Raw genomic sequence first — 15,288 nt, 5'->3', positions numbered from 1 at the left:
TCCTAATTTAAATTGAACCTATTGATAAAGAGTTTGACATGAGATTAATTAAGTTGGATTAAAGTTGATGTATTCAACTCGATAATTACTAACTTTAACTTGTTCATTGTAGTAATTATCCTTAAGAGAATATACTAGTAGTATTTCTTTTGTTAGAGAGCATGATCGAGCTTTTCTCCTCTTGATTTAAATGTGAAAAGAACATGTATAATAAACTTAACAATGTTTGAGACTACACTTTCAAAGACTAGAGAAATCATCCATCTTCAAAGTCTGTGAAAAACAACAATTTTATCAAACATCACGAGTTTCCTACTTCCCTAAGATATGGATCAAAATGATAATGGGTGAATATGGTAAGATTAGTGTGAAAAGTATGAATAAACATCTAACACAACAGTTGTCCATCTATTGTTGAATTGGCTTTTGTTTGACCAATTACTGATACTTAGAATTGATTGTTTAGGTTGGCAACAAGTACTAATTATTTACAAAGATATTTGGTAAAGGAGAAGATATTGGATGCGGCAAGCTGCACCAAAGAATTCGTGCGGCAAGTATATATAATATGTAGTATTTGGTGGAGGATATGTATTATTTGATAGAGGATATATACAACTTGTTGGAGGATATGTGTTATTTGATAGAGAATAAGTGTTGGAACAAAAGTATGTGTGGTGTGCATTTTGTTAGAAACTCAAAGTCCCACATTGGTGGGAAATGAATGTTTTACTCTCTTTATAATATAGAGAGTGAACTAAAGGGGTGTGGCCCTTGGGCTACCCACATTTTGTTGAGAGGGAGGACCTATATGGTAGATCATCTATCACACACACGCGCACCGAACAGAGTCGGGTCGGGTTTATCAAATAATCTTTCCTTGATTTTTGCTTCGTTTTAACTCCTTCAGGTTTGCTAAACTGGTTTGAAAACAGGCGTGATTAGTGCCTAATTGTTAGCAATAGTTACGTTGCAATTTGCCTATAAAAGGCCTCTTGTTTCCCTGGTTTTAAATACAGAAAACATTTTCCTAACACCCTCGAGCAGTTTCGCTTTTCCTTTTGGTGCTCAGTTGCCCGGTGATACGGTGCAGTTTCACCGGTATATTACACAAATTAGAAAGGTTGTTTTATCCTGGGGAATATCCGGTTTAGTATGAACTGCTTGCACGTTTTCAAGGCAGTGTCGCGAATGTTCTTAGAAAGCGACATAGTCCGCGACTCAGTCTTATTTTCGATAACATTGTTTTTCTGTTAAAGGTTGTTATTTTATGTTCCATCATTACATTAAATTGATACCAAAAGACAAATTAAGTAAAGGTTTATTATTCCTCGTCCATAAATATCCAAATTTTGATTCCCAATACTCCATAGATAGTTCGAACGGTATAAGTACAATAATCGATTTTCGCGCGAATGGTTTGTAGGGGAACCCTACCCTCTCTTATCCATTCGATACGTGCAATTTCTTTTCCATCGATACGGCCGGCAATTTGGATTTGAATTCCTTTTGTATCAGCTTGTTCGGTTAATTCGATAGCTTTTTTCATTGCTTTTCGAAATGATACTCTACTCTTTAGTTGTCCGGCTATAAATTCCGCAAGAATGTTAGGGTGCCCATAAGGTTTTGCAATTCTTGTAATAGCAATATTGAGTTTTTGGTTTACACAATTCAATTCTTTTTGTACATTTATTTTTAGGTCTTCTACTCCGTGTGGTCAATTTTCTATTAATAGTTTTGGGAATCCCATATGGATTATCACTTGTATCAGATCAATTCTTTTTTGAATTTCGATACGTGCAATTCCTTCGATACCCGAGGATGCTCTTGTATTTTTTTGTACATAATTTTTTATACAATCCCTTATTTTTTTATCATCTTGTAAACCTTCTGAATAGTTTTTTAATTGTGAAAACCAAAGGGAATAATGACTTTGTGTTGTACCAAGTCTGAAACCAAGTGGATTTATTTTTTGTCCCATATTGCTTACTCCATCATACAAAGGCTATATTGTATAAGAAACTCTTTATTTTATGCTTTTCTCTAAAACGACCACACAAGAAATTCGCGTCGTCGACCTGTAGACATAATACCTAAGGAAGTTATTAGCTTTTTTGGAGGTAAACTCTCTAAAAATTTCTCATATGAATCAAAGTGGGTTATATCTCTTAATACAATAGTTATGTGACAAGTAGGTTTTTTAATCAGATAACTACGCCCTCGAGCTCGCGGTTTTAATTTTTTTAAGGTAATACCATTATTAACGTCAGCTTTGCTAATAATTAAATTTGCTTTGTTGAATTGTTTATTGTGGCTAGCATTTGCTGCTGCAGAATAAATCAATTTTAAAATAGGATAACATGCTCGATAGGGCATGAGTTCTAATATCATCAGTGTTTCGGCGTAGGAACGACCGCGTATTTGATCAATTACTCTTCGTGCTTTGTCAACAGACATGGATATAGAATGACCTCTTGTAGTTATCTCATCACATTGTCCCGGCTCTGGGTGACGTGATCCGTATAGACGAAAGACATCAAATTCTGATTTTTTTTTTTTAAAAAAAAACCCATAAAGTTTACCTCCATTAATAAATGATAAGCATCTATTTTTTTATATTAACTTAATTAACCTTAAGTTAAACTTAACGACGAGACTTATTATCGTTTTTTGCATGTCCCTGGAACTTTAGAGTTAGTGCAAATTCGCCTAATTTATGACCAACTATCCGATCGGTTATGTAAATGGGCAAGTGTTCTCTTCCATTATGGACAGCGATTGTATGTCCAACCATTGTGGGTATAATGGTAGATGCCCGTGACCAAGTTACTATTATTTCTTTTTCCGACTTTGTGTTAAGCTTCTCAATTTTTCTTAATAAATGATTCGCTACAAAAGGATTTTTTTTTAGTGAACGTGTCACAGCTAATTACTCCTATATTTTTTTTTATGTAAAAACGAAGAAACTAATTCTATTTTCATTTTCTTTCCTATTTACTACGTCGACGAATAATAAAATTATCACTATATTTATTCCTTTTTCTACTTCTTCTTCCAAGTGCAGGATAACCCCAAGGGGTTGTGGGGTTTTTTCTCCCAATTAGGGCCCTCCCTTCACCACCCCCATGGGGATGGTCTACAGGGTTCATAACTACTCCTCTTACTACAGGACGCTTACCTAGCCAACGCTTAGATCTGGCTCTACCCAACCTTTTCTGGTTCACTCCAACATTCCCCACTTGTCCAACTGTTGCTCAGCAGTTTTTGGATATCAAACGGACCTCCCCAGAAGGTAATTTTAATGTGGCCGATTTCCCTTCTTTTGCAATTTCATAACAATAAGTACAATTTGTTGGAGGATATATATTGTTTGTTGGAGAATATGTACCGTTTGTTAGAGGAGATGTAGTATTTGATAGAGGATATGTACTATTTATGAAGATACGTTCAGTTTGTTAGAGAATATGATGTAGTTTCTGGTGGAGGATACGTACACTTTGTTAGAGGATATGTACAATTTATCTTTGATAGAGGATACGTACAATTTGTTAGAGGATATGATGTAGTAATTGGTGGAGGATATGTGTTATTTGATAGAGGATATTTATAGTTTGTTAGAGGATATGTACAATTGAATAATATGTTTATTTTGTTGGCTTACCCGTTGCTTTTGTTTGCTGATTTCATCATTTTGTTGGCTGATATGCTTCATTTGTTGGCTGATATGTTCAATCTGTTGGCTGATATCTATGTTTTGTTGGCTGATATGTTCCTTTTGTTGGCTGATATGTTTCATTTGTTGGTTGATATGTTCCTTTTGTTGGCTGATATAAATAAAAATAATTAAAAGGGCAACAATGGTGGAACCTACATTGAAGGTCCTGTACTAAGCTCATGGGTATAACATAACTTGCTCCTTTCTTAATCAAAATACATGCATTTGTTATCAAAACGCTCACAATTCAACATACAATTACATGGGACAATCAATTTCAACAATTATACATCACACAAGAAAGCCCCAATTTGAATTTTTTGGGCATATTTAGGAAAATCTGAGAATTTCAAGCAATTATCAAGCCAATTCAAGCATAAATCATTGACAAATATAATTAACAATCTTTATTTTCTCTCTCCACTCCATCCTGTTCAAATGTCTTAAACTTTCTCTCTCTTCCGCCATGGATGACGTCTTTGATCCCGACGAGTTTCACGCCGTCGACAATACCACCGCCAATAACAACGCTGCCGATGGGAGCGATCATTGGTATATTAATTTTTCTGCCACGGGAGGTGTTAGTGGAAGAAGAGAAGAAAATAGTGTTTGAATGAAATGCAGGACATTGAGAAAGATAAGAAGTTTAGGGTAGTTATTAGGAACGCCGTACAAATTGTTGGGTGCGACATAATTTGTGTTGGAAAATTTACGTGTTGGTAATTATATTATCAACTTTATGCATAATAAGTTAATAACTACACCACCAATAAAAGGGGCTATTAAACAAATTTTTTACTGAACATGTGTTTACATATTTAATGGATAAAAGTCAAAGTCAATATTAGTTGTTGCAAAGTTCTTTTTTTAAGGACAAAATCCATTGCTCCATATATTCAAAGGCTCCAAACTACTTCCCAAAATTAAATACAAGGGCAAGTGAGACTTATACGATTATATACAAGCGCATGAATAATTGGATTTGCTATAAAGGAATGAGTATGAGAAAAATTATTGTGTGATATAGATTGACATTTAGTAACTTTAACCAATTAAGCTAATTGATATCTATATTTAAAAATTTAAAGTGTAGAAAATTTATTCCTCAAGAGAATTGATTAGTAATTTACCTCGAAAACACCGTATCAACATTAACATAATCAATTCTACCCTTAATATTAGGTAGTACTTGTAAAAGGAGGCTATTTTAATAACTTTGTTACGAGTAGTTAATCTCAAATTAACCAAAATTTAGACTCTCTAAATTTTGTCACCAGGTTAATAAGGGTAAATTAGTAACTTTGTCACCAGCAGTTATTCTCGAATTTACTCCAATTTTCACTCTCCAACGGGAGTAGCCGGCTGCCCGGCTCCGGCCTCTCCCAGGTTCAATTTGATGTTTTGCGTCTCAACTCACTACTCACTGAGTCATTCGCAGTCCCTCGCTCAATGTATGTATAATGTATTCTTATGCTTTCACTTCAAATTTATTTTACTACCACTGTTAATGATTATTTGCAACAAGCGTACCTTTTACGGATGCCTAGACAAAATTTGGTAGTGGAAAAAAGTAAGAGAGAGAAAAGTAAAATACAAAATTGTCCATGTAATGTAAAGATAAAATAAAAAGTAATTGTGAAAATGTAAGGGTATGTTGGGAATTTGCAGTGTGAACATAGATATTTTTTATCCTAAAATGAAAGTGATGCAAATAATAGGTAGCACCTACTTTTAGTAAATGTTGCAGATAACTGTTAACGGAGGTAGTATATCGTGAACCTTTAATTTTACGCTTCTATTTTATCTCTATTAGATTTTTTTTTCCTTTTAATTCGTTGCTAGTTTTGTCTTTGTGAAGTTGAATTTATTGAATATTAATCAACTTCTTTTATGCTGGAATTATGTGGCACATTGGTTGATATTTGCTGGATGTTGTTCATGAAATTTTGGAGTTTGATTATATTAATTTTGTAATTTCGTGCAATTTGAGAAAAATAGGAATTCCAATGTTAATTGAACGATGATTGTAATGTTCTGTTGTAATCATTGATTTTTTGTAGAAGTTATCCTTAATTATTTCAAGCAATATTTGTAGAAAAATCAATGCAAAGTTTACTAGTACATAAAGTTCTTGAATTTGGAAACAAAGATAAAATGTCAATTACTGGTTGCTTGTTCTTCCTGAGAAAAAGATTAAGTTTTGAACCTCGGTTCGAACAGGAGTATGGCTGCTGTCATAACCTAGTCTATCTATATGACTATATGTGCTGTATGCCTCTTGACCGGTCGGTTGAGGGCTGAGAACCCGAGGGGGTATTACAGTCTCCAGCTGCATTTATAGTTTTCCCTAATCTATGTTTAGATTTATTGTTGGTTTGTTATGAAAGCTGTAATATCTACACTGTATTTTGCTGATGAATATGTATGAAACTTTCAGCCGTTTAGTTTGATGTAAAATGTTTTCTTTTCCCATTTCCTTTTTTTGATTTGTCAAGGGTGGAAAACAATTTTTCGAAGATTGTATCCTTAATAATGGAAAACATTTTCCTTTACAAAACATGGGAAGCCACCTGTTCATTCCTCCTTGTTACTTCCTTTTTACTTTCCTCTCGTCCATCCTCGCATTTCCACTCCTATTTTTTATTTTTTATTTCTCTATAACTTTTCTTGTAAGAACCAAACAAAGGAAAACTACTTTGCAATTGTGGTTTTTCTTGAAAATATGTTTTCCATGAAAACTAATTTTTCATTGAAAATGTTTTACATCAAACCAAACTGAAATTACATACGAATGATTGTTATTATAAATGTTAGTTATAGCTTGTTGCTTGTATTGCTCTCTTATTTAAATTCAATGAGAGGAATGTGGTTGAATCAAATTTAATCTTTGCATACAGAACCAATGTCTCAAAATCTTCATTTGTAAAGTTTGGCATATTTGCTGACTTAAACCTTTTTTTAAAATTGATTGTAGATTTATAGACAACCGAAAGTTGACTTTTCGTGTGAGTAGATTTTGTGAATGTATGGGTTCCTTGTCTCTTTTTTCTACTCTTCAGACATCCCATTTTGCACAATTGCACTCGTACGTACAAAATTACTAAGCCCTACTAGCTCATCTCTGTTGACTATCTCTTCCTAATAAATATAATTTTTTGCATTATGGATGCTGATTCTCAGAATAAAAAATGTCTACAAGGATCAAGATGATGGACGCCAATGTTTTTTACTTGAATTGGAATCTGTTCAGTGTCTTGCCAATCCAACTTACATCCATTGTATATTACTTCTCCTATAACTAATGATGTGAAACCTGGAGTTGTACAATGTGAACTTCAAAATAAACGGAAAAGTTTTACCTGTGTGCGGATTTGGCACAGAATCGCTATTTTGAAGACGACAATTTCTTTGGTTATTTGAAATACCTTCAGTATTGGCAGCGGCCAGAGTTTTTAAAATATATAGTGTACGTATATTTGTTATGTCCACTTAATTAGCTGATTTGAAATATGCAATTTGCCAAATGGATAATATTTTTGTAAATGTATTTTGGCTAGCCTATTCTCTTGCCTGTTAACATGACACTGTCACATTTAGGTATCCTCACTGCTTGTTCTTCCTCGAGCTGTTGCAAAATGCAAACTTCCGCAATGCAATAGCTCATCCTGGGAGCAAGGTAATTATGTTATCTTATTTCTCTTGTATTGACTTTGATTGATGCATCAAAAGGTTGGAAATGATGAGGATGAAAAGAATTGTTTGTGACTTGTCATTGGTTTCTAAGCAAGGGCATTTGTACTACCCCATGTAGCCTGTTCTATAAATTGCACCTTGATGAAATCAGCATGATTTGTGTCGGTTTACCTTCGTGCCCTAATGAGCTAGGTAGCTAGCAATAATAATACATTGATACATGGGTTACCTAGTTTATCACAGTCTTAGCAGTTATCCAAGCTTTGTTCTTTTCACCATTAATTATGAGTTAGAAGAAGTGTAAGATTTATTTTTTTTTTTATTTTTTTTTTTTTTTTTGACATAATGTCCAAGGAATTAATTGTTGTAGTGTTGCCTGCTGTTGCAAATGATATGCTGGATTGCCCTTTTCCCCATTTCCCTAAATCTCCAGGTGGAGGTTAGGGGGTTAAAAGTCCACATGTTTAGGATGTGGGATGTGGGTTACTGAGTGTGATCTATCTTGACTATATGATTCTTCGACCTAGTTATTTCTAAAAAAGGTCTATCACAGTCATGTGATAGGAATATCTAGCTTTACAAATAGGTCTATCACAAGTTCAGGTTATGGGCTTTAGTATGGAGTTTTCACTTTAACAGTACCCAAAGCTCATTGCTATTGTCATAGTTTATTACCGATTACCAAATGGGCAAATGGACTGTCTTGATAAATATTGCTTCATTTAATGTTCATTACTTCTTCCTATTTACCAAAATATATAATATAAATTGGGTAATAGATGCAACACCTGGACATGATTCTTCTCTTTTATAGGAGAGATGCATGATTTATTTATTTTTTTTTAATTTCTTTTTTTTTTAAGGTAAGGAAAAGGACCCTAAACCAGACCTCAATCCTCACGGTTTTGAGTTGTCTGCTGTTAAATACAATTGTATTTGCCATCAAATTCTAGAGAAAAAATAATTTTTCATCAGGAATTCAGGATGCTCTTACATGATCAACTAGCACTTCAAAATTTTCAGGAATTGGCACACAGACAACAGTTTTATTTCTGGAAGAACTACAGAAACAATAGGCTGAAATACATTTTCCCCAGATTCATTCCTGAACCTGCTTCTGCACCTCCAGCTTCAACTACTGCCCCACCACCCCTACCGCCTGCTGTTCTTCCAATTCCGGCTCCTTCTCCAGCCCTTTCTCCTATTCAATATGTATTCCAAACTGCATCTGGTGTTGCAAGAATGACATGATGTATAGTGGCGTTGAACGAAAAAAGAGAAACTAAGTTTGCTTTTTTACTTGTTTGATCTGGAGAGCACACATTGTGCATGCAGCATATTTAAGTTACACATTATTTAAAATAAAAGAATCAAAAGTTGCACAGATACTAATGCCAGATATTTGTTTACAGGAAAGAAGGTTGGCTATCTTGACTGCTTGATGTGCTACTGCCTACTGGTGGATTTATTTCTCTCAGGGAAGCAGGAGTATGTCAGTATGGTAAACCTTCTTATCATAGTCTCATCGAAGGTTAAACCATGCGTTTTTATCTTTTTTTTTCCCCCTTTTGTACTAGCTCATCAAACTTTGCCTTTTCATATCAATTTAATATTATGAATGGATTTTAACAAAAGATATAGAAATACTCAAAAAGTGGACTTCACATCCTCTATAACAGAAGATGAATAATATATATTTCATTTAAAATTAGTTATAATAATATGTTATTGAGCTTTTGGTGTCTAAACGCATTGGTAAATGTCTTTGATTTTTTTCAAAGCCTTCCACCCATAAGCTGATAACAATCATTGTAAGTGCTCAGAGCCTCAGAGTTTCCGCCAGTAGTTTGCGTGATTGGCCTCCCTATTCCATTCTCTAATATTATGACAGGTAAGAGGGGGATGAACATGACACATTGTGTATCTTTGTCCTGTCTTTCCCTTCCTAAATTGATGTGTGAATATGTCACATTTTATGACCTTTTCTCTCTTGCCCTTCTGTGGGACACTAGTAGGTAGATAGATACCTTTGCTGATGATTATTAGGGTTTCTAAATGTCATATGTAGCTGGTGCCATACTTTTGTGCTGTGGATTAGTTATTAACTTTATATGCGATTATGAGTTTAGGCTGACATAATTTCCCTGAAAAAGAAACAAATACGGAAGAAGATGAAGAATATGTTCATTATGCTTGAGGAAGTAAATGAGTTGGGTGTTACAGTTCTTATACTTTGTCACGGACTCACGGTCATTGTTTGAAAATGAATCTTTTGCCCCAAACATGCTGGGTGATGTAATTCTTCTAACTGGCTCAGCTCTAGGACTTGCTCATGATTTTAGATGTCCTGCCCACGAAATTTTTAAGACTAATCAATCTGGACAAGGTGTTTTGTAGGGATTTCCTGAAGCCTGTCTTCTTCCATATCTTTGGAATTGTTTTCTGATCTCCCATATCTTATTCGTTTTAACAAATTAATACTGTAGCCTTACTAAATACTTTTGCAGTAGTTCACACTCTAATCATGATGAGCAAGACGTTCTTGTTAAAATGGCTGAATGTCTTTTGAGTGTTTTTTAGGGAAATTAAAAGTTTGATATGTGTGCTGAATCCTGTATATAATTTGTTGCTGTGATGCACGTTATAATAAATATGTATAATCTGTCCATTTCTTGTCATAATTTTAACACCAATAGCATTTCATGAATAGTAGTAATTGCAACTTTTTCAGGTAAAAAACATGGGAAGAGCAACTTGAGAAGTTTGTTCTTGTCATACCCTTAAGATGAGTAGTCCAATTGTAGAGTGTTAAATAGGAGCAAGGGTGAAATATATCTAAGTACTTACATAAGCCCCCCACTTTTTCCGGGGCTTGTAAAGGTGAATGTCAAAGTACTTGATATTGGGGCAATGTTTTGCTTGAGAAAATCTTTTGAGGATAGATGAATGATGAATTTTCTTTTATAATTAGCTATAATAAGATTGTATTGACCACACTGATGTCTAAAAGCTAAATGTCTTAGAGCCTTTATAAAGCCTTGCACCAATAAGCTGATAAGAGTCATTTTAAGAGCTCAGAATTTTTAACAGTATTATCAGAAATTGGGCTCCATACTCCATTCTCAAATTGTTTGACAGGCAAGATGGTGAATGAACTTGAAGAAAACTCATCTTTGGCTTCTCTAGTTAATGTCCCTAATTAATGTGTAAATATGATACATTATGTCCTTGCCTTGTCTTCACTTGCCTAAATTGATGCGTGAATATGACACATTTTGTGTCCTGTCTTGATCTTCTGTGGGACATCTACTAGATACCTTGCCGACGATTATTAGAGTTTCTACAGGTCATGAGAAACTAGTGGATTAGTTATTAGAAACTAGTGGATTAGTCATTAACTTTTTATGCAATCATGAGTTCAGGCTGACGTGATTTTCTTGAGAAGAAACAAGTAGGACAGAGTTTTTGTTCATGGAAGAATATCTTCATCATGCTTGAGGAAGTATCTGTATACAAATTGGGTATTAAATTCTTATTATTAGTCTCCAAGAGATACTTACATTGTTTACATTAAGCTAAAAAGCTTAATTACACAATTATGGGATTAAGTTTGTTAGCTACACAATATATTGCCTTAGGCCCCTCCCTATATTGTTATGCTATGCTATGAAGCTGTACTAAGTCAGGGCTCTGACGTTGCTAACAACATGCAGGTCTGATGTATTTCTTCCAACTGGCCTGCTTTAGGACTTGTTCATAATTTTACTTCTTCCAACTGACTATTAATCATTCTGGACTAGGTATTCTGTAAAGATTTTCTTATGCCAGTTTCCTGCCATGTCTATAGAGAGAGAAAAAAAAAGCCTTTTACAACCTTAGGAATCGTTTCTGATCTACTGTCTTTTACCTCCCATATTGTATCTAGTGTAACACTGTAGCTTAATTGGTAGATACTTTCGCTGTAGTTCAGACTTCAGAGTCTTCAGACTCTGATCATGATGAGCAAGACGACATTCTTGTTAACAAGGCTGATGTCTTTTGAGTGTATAAGATCTTTGGGGAGAATTAAAACTTGATATTTGTACTAAATCCTGTGTATTATTTGTTGCTATGATGCATTTTATGACCAACATGTAAAATTTAACCATTGCTTGTCATAATTTAACACCAGTAACATTTCGTGTAATGTAGTAATTGCTAAGTTTTCAGGTTGATAATGTCATGCAACTTGAGAAATTTGTGCTTGTAATACTTGAAGATTAAGAAATAATGTGGGGCTAAAAGAATTATAAAGAGAGAGTGGGCATGTAGGCCATGTACACTTAGATATGGTCGATGCATGAATGATACATGCTTGGAACTATGTGAAATGTGGATAGTGAACTAGAGGGATTGGACTTAGATAATGAGGTCGAATGATAGGCCATGAATATGATGCAACATAAGTACAAATGCATGAGTTGAGTTTGCATGAATGAATACTGACTTATCATTGAGATAGATTGGGCCTAGGTTTTTGAAAATGAAAAAATAAAAATAAAAATTTGGGTTTTGAATTGACCACTTGTGAAAAGAAAAACACAAAAGAAAAAGATATACAAGTATATTTTAAGTGGAGCAAAATCTAAGGTTATCACCTTGAATAATTAGGATTGCAAATTAAGTGATAATTAAGTAGCTAAGTAAACAAACAAACCCGGTCGACATGAGTACATGACATTTTCATAATAAGTTGTTATACGTAGTTAAATGTTGGGTCTACATTTGTATCACTACAATTTGCAAATACGTTTTACTAACCGGATATCTTTGGTTACTTTATTACAAGATTGTTGCTTAATTTACAATTTTTTTTATCATGGTGATAAATCGAGACTTGCTTTATTATATAACTATGGGATATTATAGGGGAGGGGGGGGGGGTTATAGAGTGATCTAGGGATGGAAACTAACTTAAGGATGAAAATGGATCTTCGGATGTATGAAACTTTAGATGTAAACAACTCTTAAGAGTATTTGACTTCTAATAATGCATGAACACTTGTTATGAACAAAATGAACCCCTATCATGATCACCTATCTAGATTCTTATGGAGATAGACTTTAACTGCAAAATGAAATCTAATTAAGACTCTAAAATGAAATGTTATGATAAAGGAAACGATAGATGCATAAATTTCTTATTTGTAAAAATTTCCTTAGTTATTCATGAATTTAGACTTGATGATGCATGAAATGATGACTTACAAGTAAAGACTCTTTGAAGACAACCACAAAACTCTAAGTTTGAGTTAAAAAGTTCTTATAAGTTTACATTTTTTAGACACTAGAGTCTACTTAACCAAATTGCAAATTACATATCAAAAATCTTTTCAACTCTCATCAAATCTAATTTTCAATCATCTAACTCAAAAAATTCTTTTTATGAAGTCGCCAAATTATAGGCTTGTTAAATAACCAACAGCTTGACACGTGTGAATGTCTTTAACAATATTGTGAATTAGGTTAATTTGAAAGGACATGAGAGGGACAAGTAGAGAACTACTAAGTATTCTTTAAAGGGAGACTTATAAATTGTTACTAGATTCTATAAAAGGGACAACTAAATGAAAGAGACTATTAAATTACCATATGATCATCAAATTAACATCTTAAATAGACTAATATATTAAGGTCTTGTTTGGTTGACAACATAAAATGAGAAGTGGAAATTCATGGGATTTGATAAATTGAGGAGTTATTTAGTTGACACAAAAAAGCAAAAATAAGGGAAGTAGAAATTCATGGGAATTTCAACTTCCCACAAAACAAGGAAAGTAAATTACCTAGCCTCCCTAGGTTAATCAAAATTCATGGGATTTCTAAGTTCCTATATTGCCAACCAAACAAATTTAGGAAGTTTTGTAGGAATTTCATTAGGGAAATAACTTCCCATAAAATGCAGTTTTCTATGGAAATTTAATTCCCATGTCAACCAAACAAGGCCTAAAGCTGATTAATATAGCACATGAGATTTAATATATAAAAGGTGATCACTATATTTAAGAGTCCGAATTATAATATATGTAAGCCATTAAAAGCGAATAACCAATGACACTTGTTATTATCTTTGAAAAATTTTCCCGTCTTTTTCGGATTATTTTTTTTTGCACAAAATCTTTAAGTTTAAGTAAACTATTTATACCTTATGATCTTTTTTTTTGGGTTTGACAATCATATTCCATATATACCCAAATGAAATATTTCTACATATCTTTTATATACTTTATATTTTATAATATTATTGTCAAAAATATTTAACAACCGTACAATGCACGGGATTTTAACCTAATTTGTCCATAGTCTTATAACGAGTGATTGCATGTTAATTGGTACTGATTAACACAAGGTGGAAAACAAACATGCAAACCATAGTAGCACACATAAAGTACACACAACTTAAAACCATATTCCACGTCATGAAAGGCTTGGCATTAACAACAATAATAATACGATTAGATATTAAGGATTATTATTTGACCAATATTTAAATTGAGAATTAAAATTCATTTCGAAACAGATTGGGCAATGGGCACTAGGACTTTTAGGAATTATATTCCTATTTGACATTTTACCTATTTTACAAAATATTTATAACTTTTTGCTTAGCTTAAATACCTGGCAAATGGGTCATTCGGGTCGGGTATGGGTCGGATCAAGTTTGGGTCAAATAGTTATCGGATCAAGTTCGGGTCGGGTCGGGTCACTTCGGGTTTCGGGTTGATTTCGGGTCGACAGATAATCGTGTCGGGTCGGGTATCGGGTCAGCAATTTGGGTCAAAGTCGGGTCGGGTCGAGTTCGGGTCGGGTCAATTATCGGGTTCAAATTTCGGGTCAACTTCGGGTCGGGTCATATTCGGGTCGATGCATTGGGTTAAATTCAACTCTGTATATATATTAATTTATTTTTTGACGAGGAACTCACTATATTTATTAAGGTTTCTTTTTTCATGGAATATACTCATATAGTAATTGTTACACTTTTATTGACCTTGTTTTTTTTTTGGTGTTTGGATTGAATATCAATTTCAGGATCTCCTGAAACATATACTCAATTTAATTTTTGTGACCGATTCAATCAAAAATAAGTTATAACATGCTTCGTTTGATAAAAATTTTATTGTTAATTAGGAATTCAAACAAGTCAACTTAAACTCGGTTGTAATTAGTTCTTAAAATTACATGCTTTAATGTATAATAGTAAATGTGATCAAGTACTTAAACATAAGGGTGGAAAACGACACAAAACTTTATTATAAAGTTGATTAACAACATTACTGTAAACCTATCCGATTCCAATTAATTTTTTTCAAACGAAACTCATAACAAGGTTTTTCCTATTCAAGGTAATTTGATCTCAAATTCAAACTTGATAAGTTTAGATCAAACCTTTTTCGGGCTACTTAATAGCTCAGACTCTCCGGTCTAAATTACTTCATAGGATGTCTCATCACTATTAGTGTATTATGAACTAATGAATTATGAAGTATTGCAGTTATGCAGATATGCTTGTATCTATCTACTACTTAATTAAACAACTAAACTAATGTAATAAATGAATATTACTTTTTGATTGAATATAAGATCATTATCGTGCATTATATATTGATGTTTATATATATAAAAACAAAAATTTATTCAGTGATAAACTTATAATGACTGAGTGTTGGGTAATTAGTGCACAACACAATATGATACTTCCTCCGTTTCTTTTTAGTTGATACGTTTTTTTAGTCAAAACGTGTCAACAAACAAAAACGTGTGTATTATTAATGAATTGAAATATTCTCATATTCGGATATAAGATTACGAACACACTTGTTGATCAATTATAAAATTTT

General features: G+C 33.4%; 1 pseudogene; it reads left to right on the top strand.

The window, feature by feature from the left end:
* The first annotated feature begins 6,881 nt into the window (after nucleotides 1-6,881).
* LOC110732806 lies at nucleotides 6,882-9,114 on the top strand (annotated as a pseudogene).
* Nucleotides 9,115-15,288: the final 6,174 nt, after the last annotated feature.

The sequence above is a fragment of the Chenopodium quinoa genome, unplaced genomic scaffold, assembly GCF_001683475.1.
Source record: "Chenopodium quinoa cultivar QQ74 unplaced genomic scaffold, ASM168347v1, whole genome shotgun sequence".
Lineage (NCBI taxonomy): Eukaryota > Viridiplantae > Streptophyta > Magnoliopsida > Caryophyllales > Amaranthaceae > Chenopodium > Chenopodium quinoa.
Note: the sequence above shows the minus strand (reverse complement) of the source record. Positions and strands in the feature narration are given on the sequence as shown.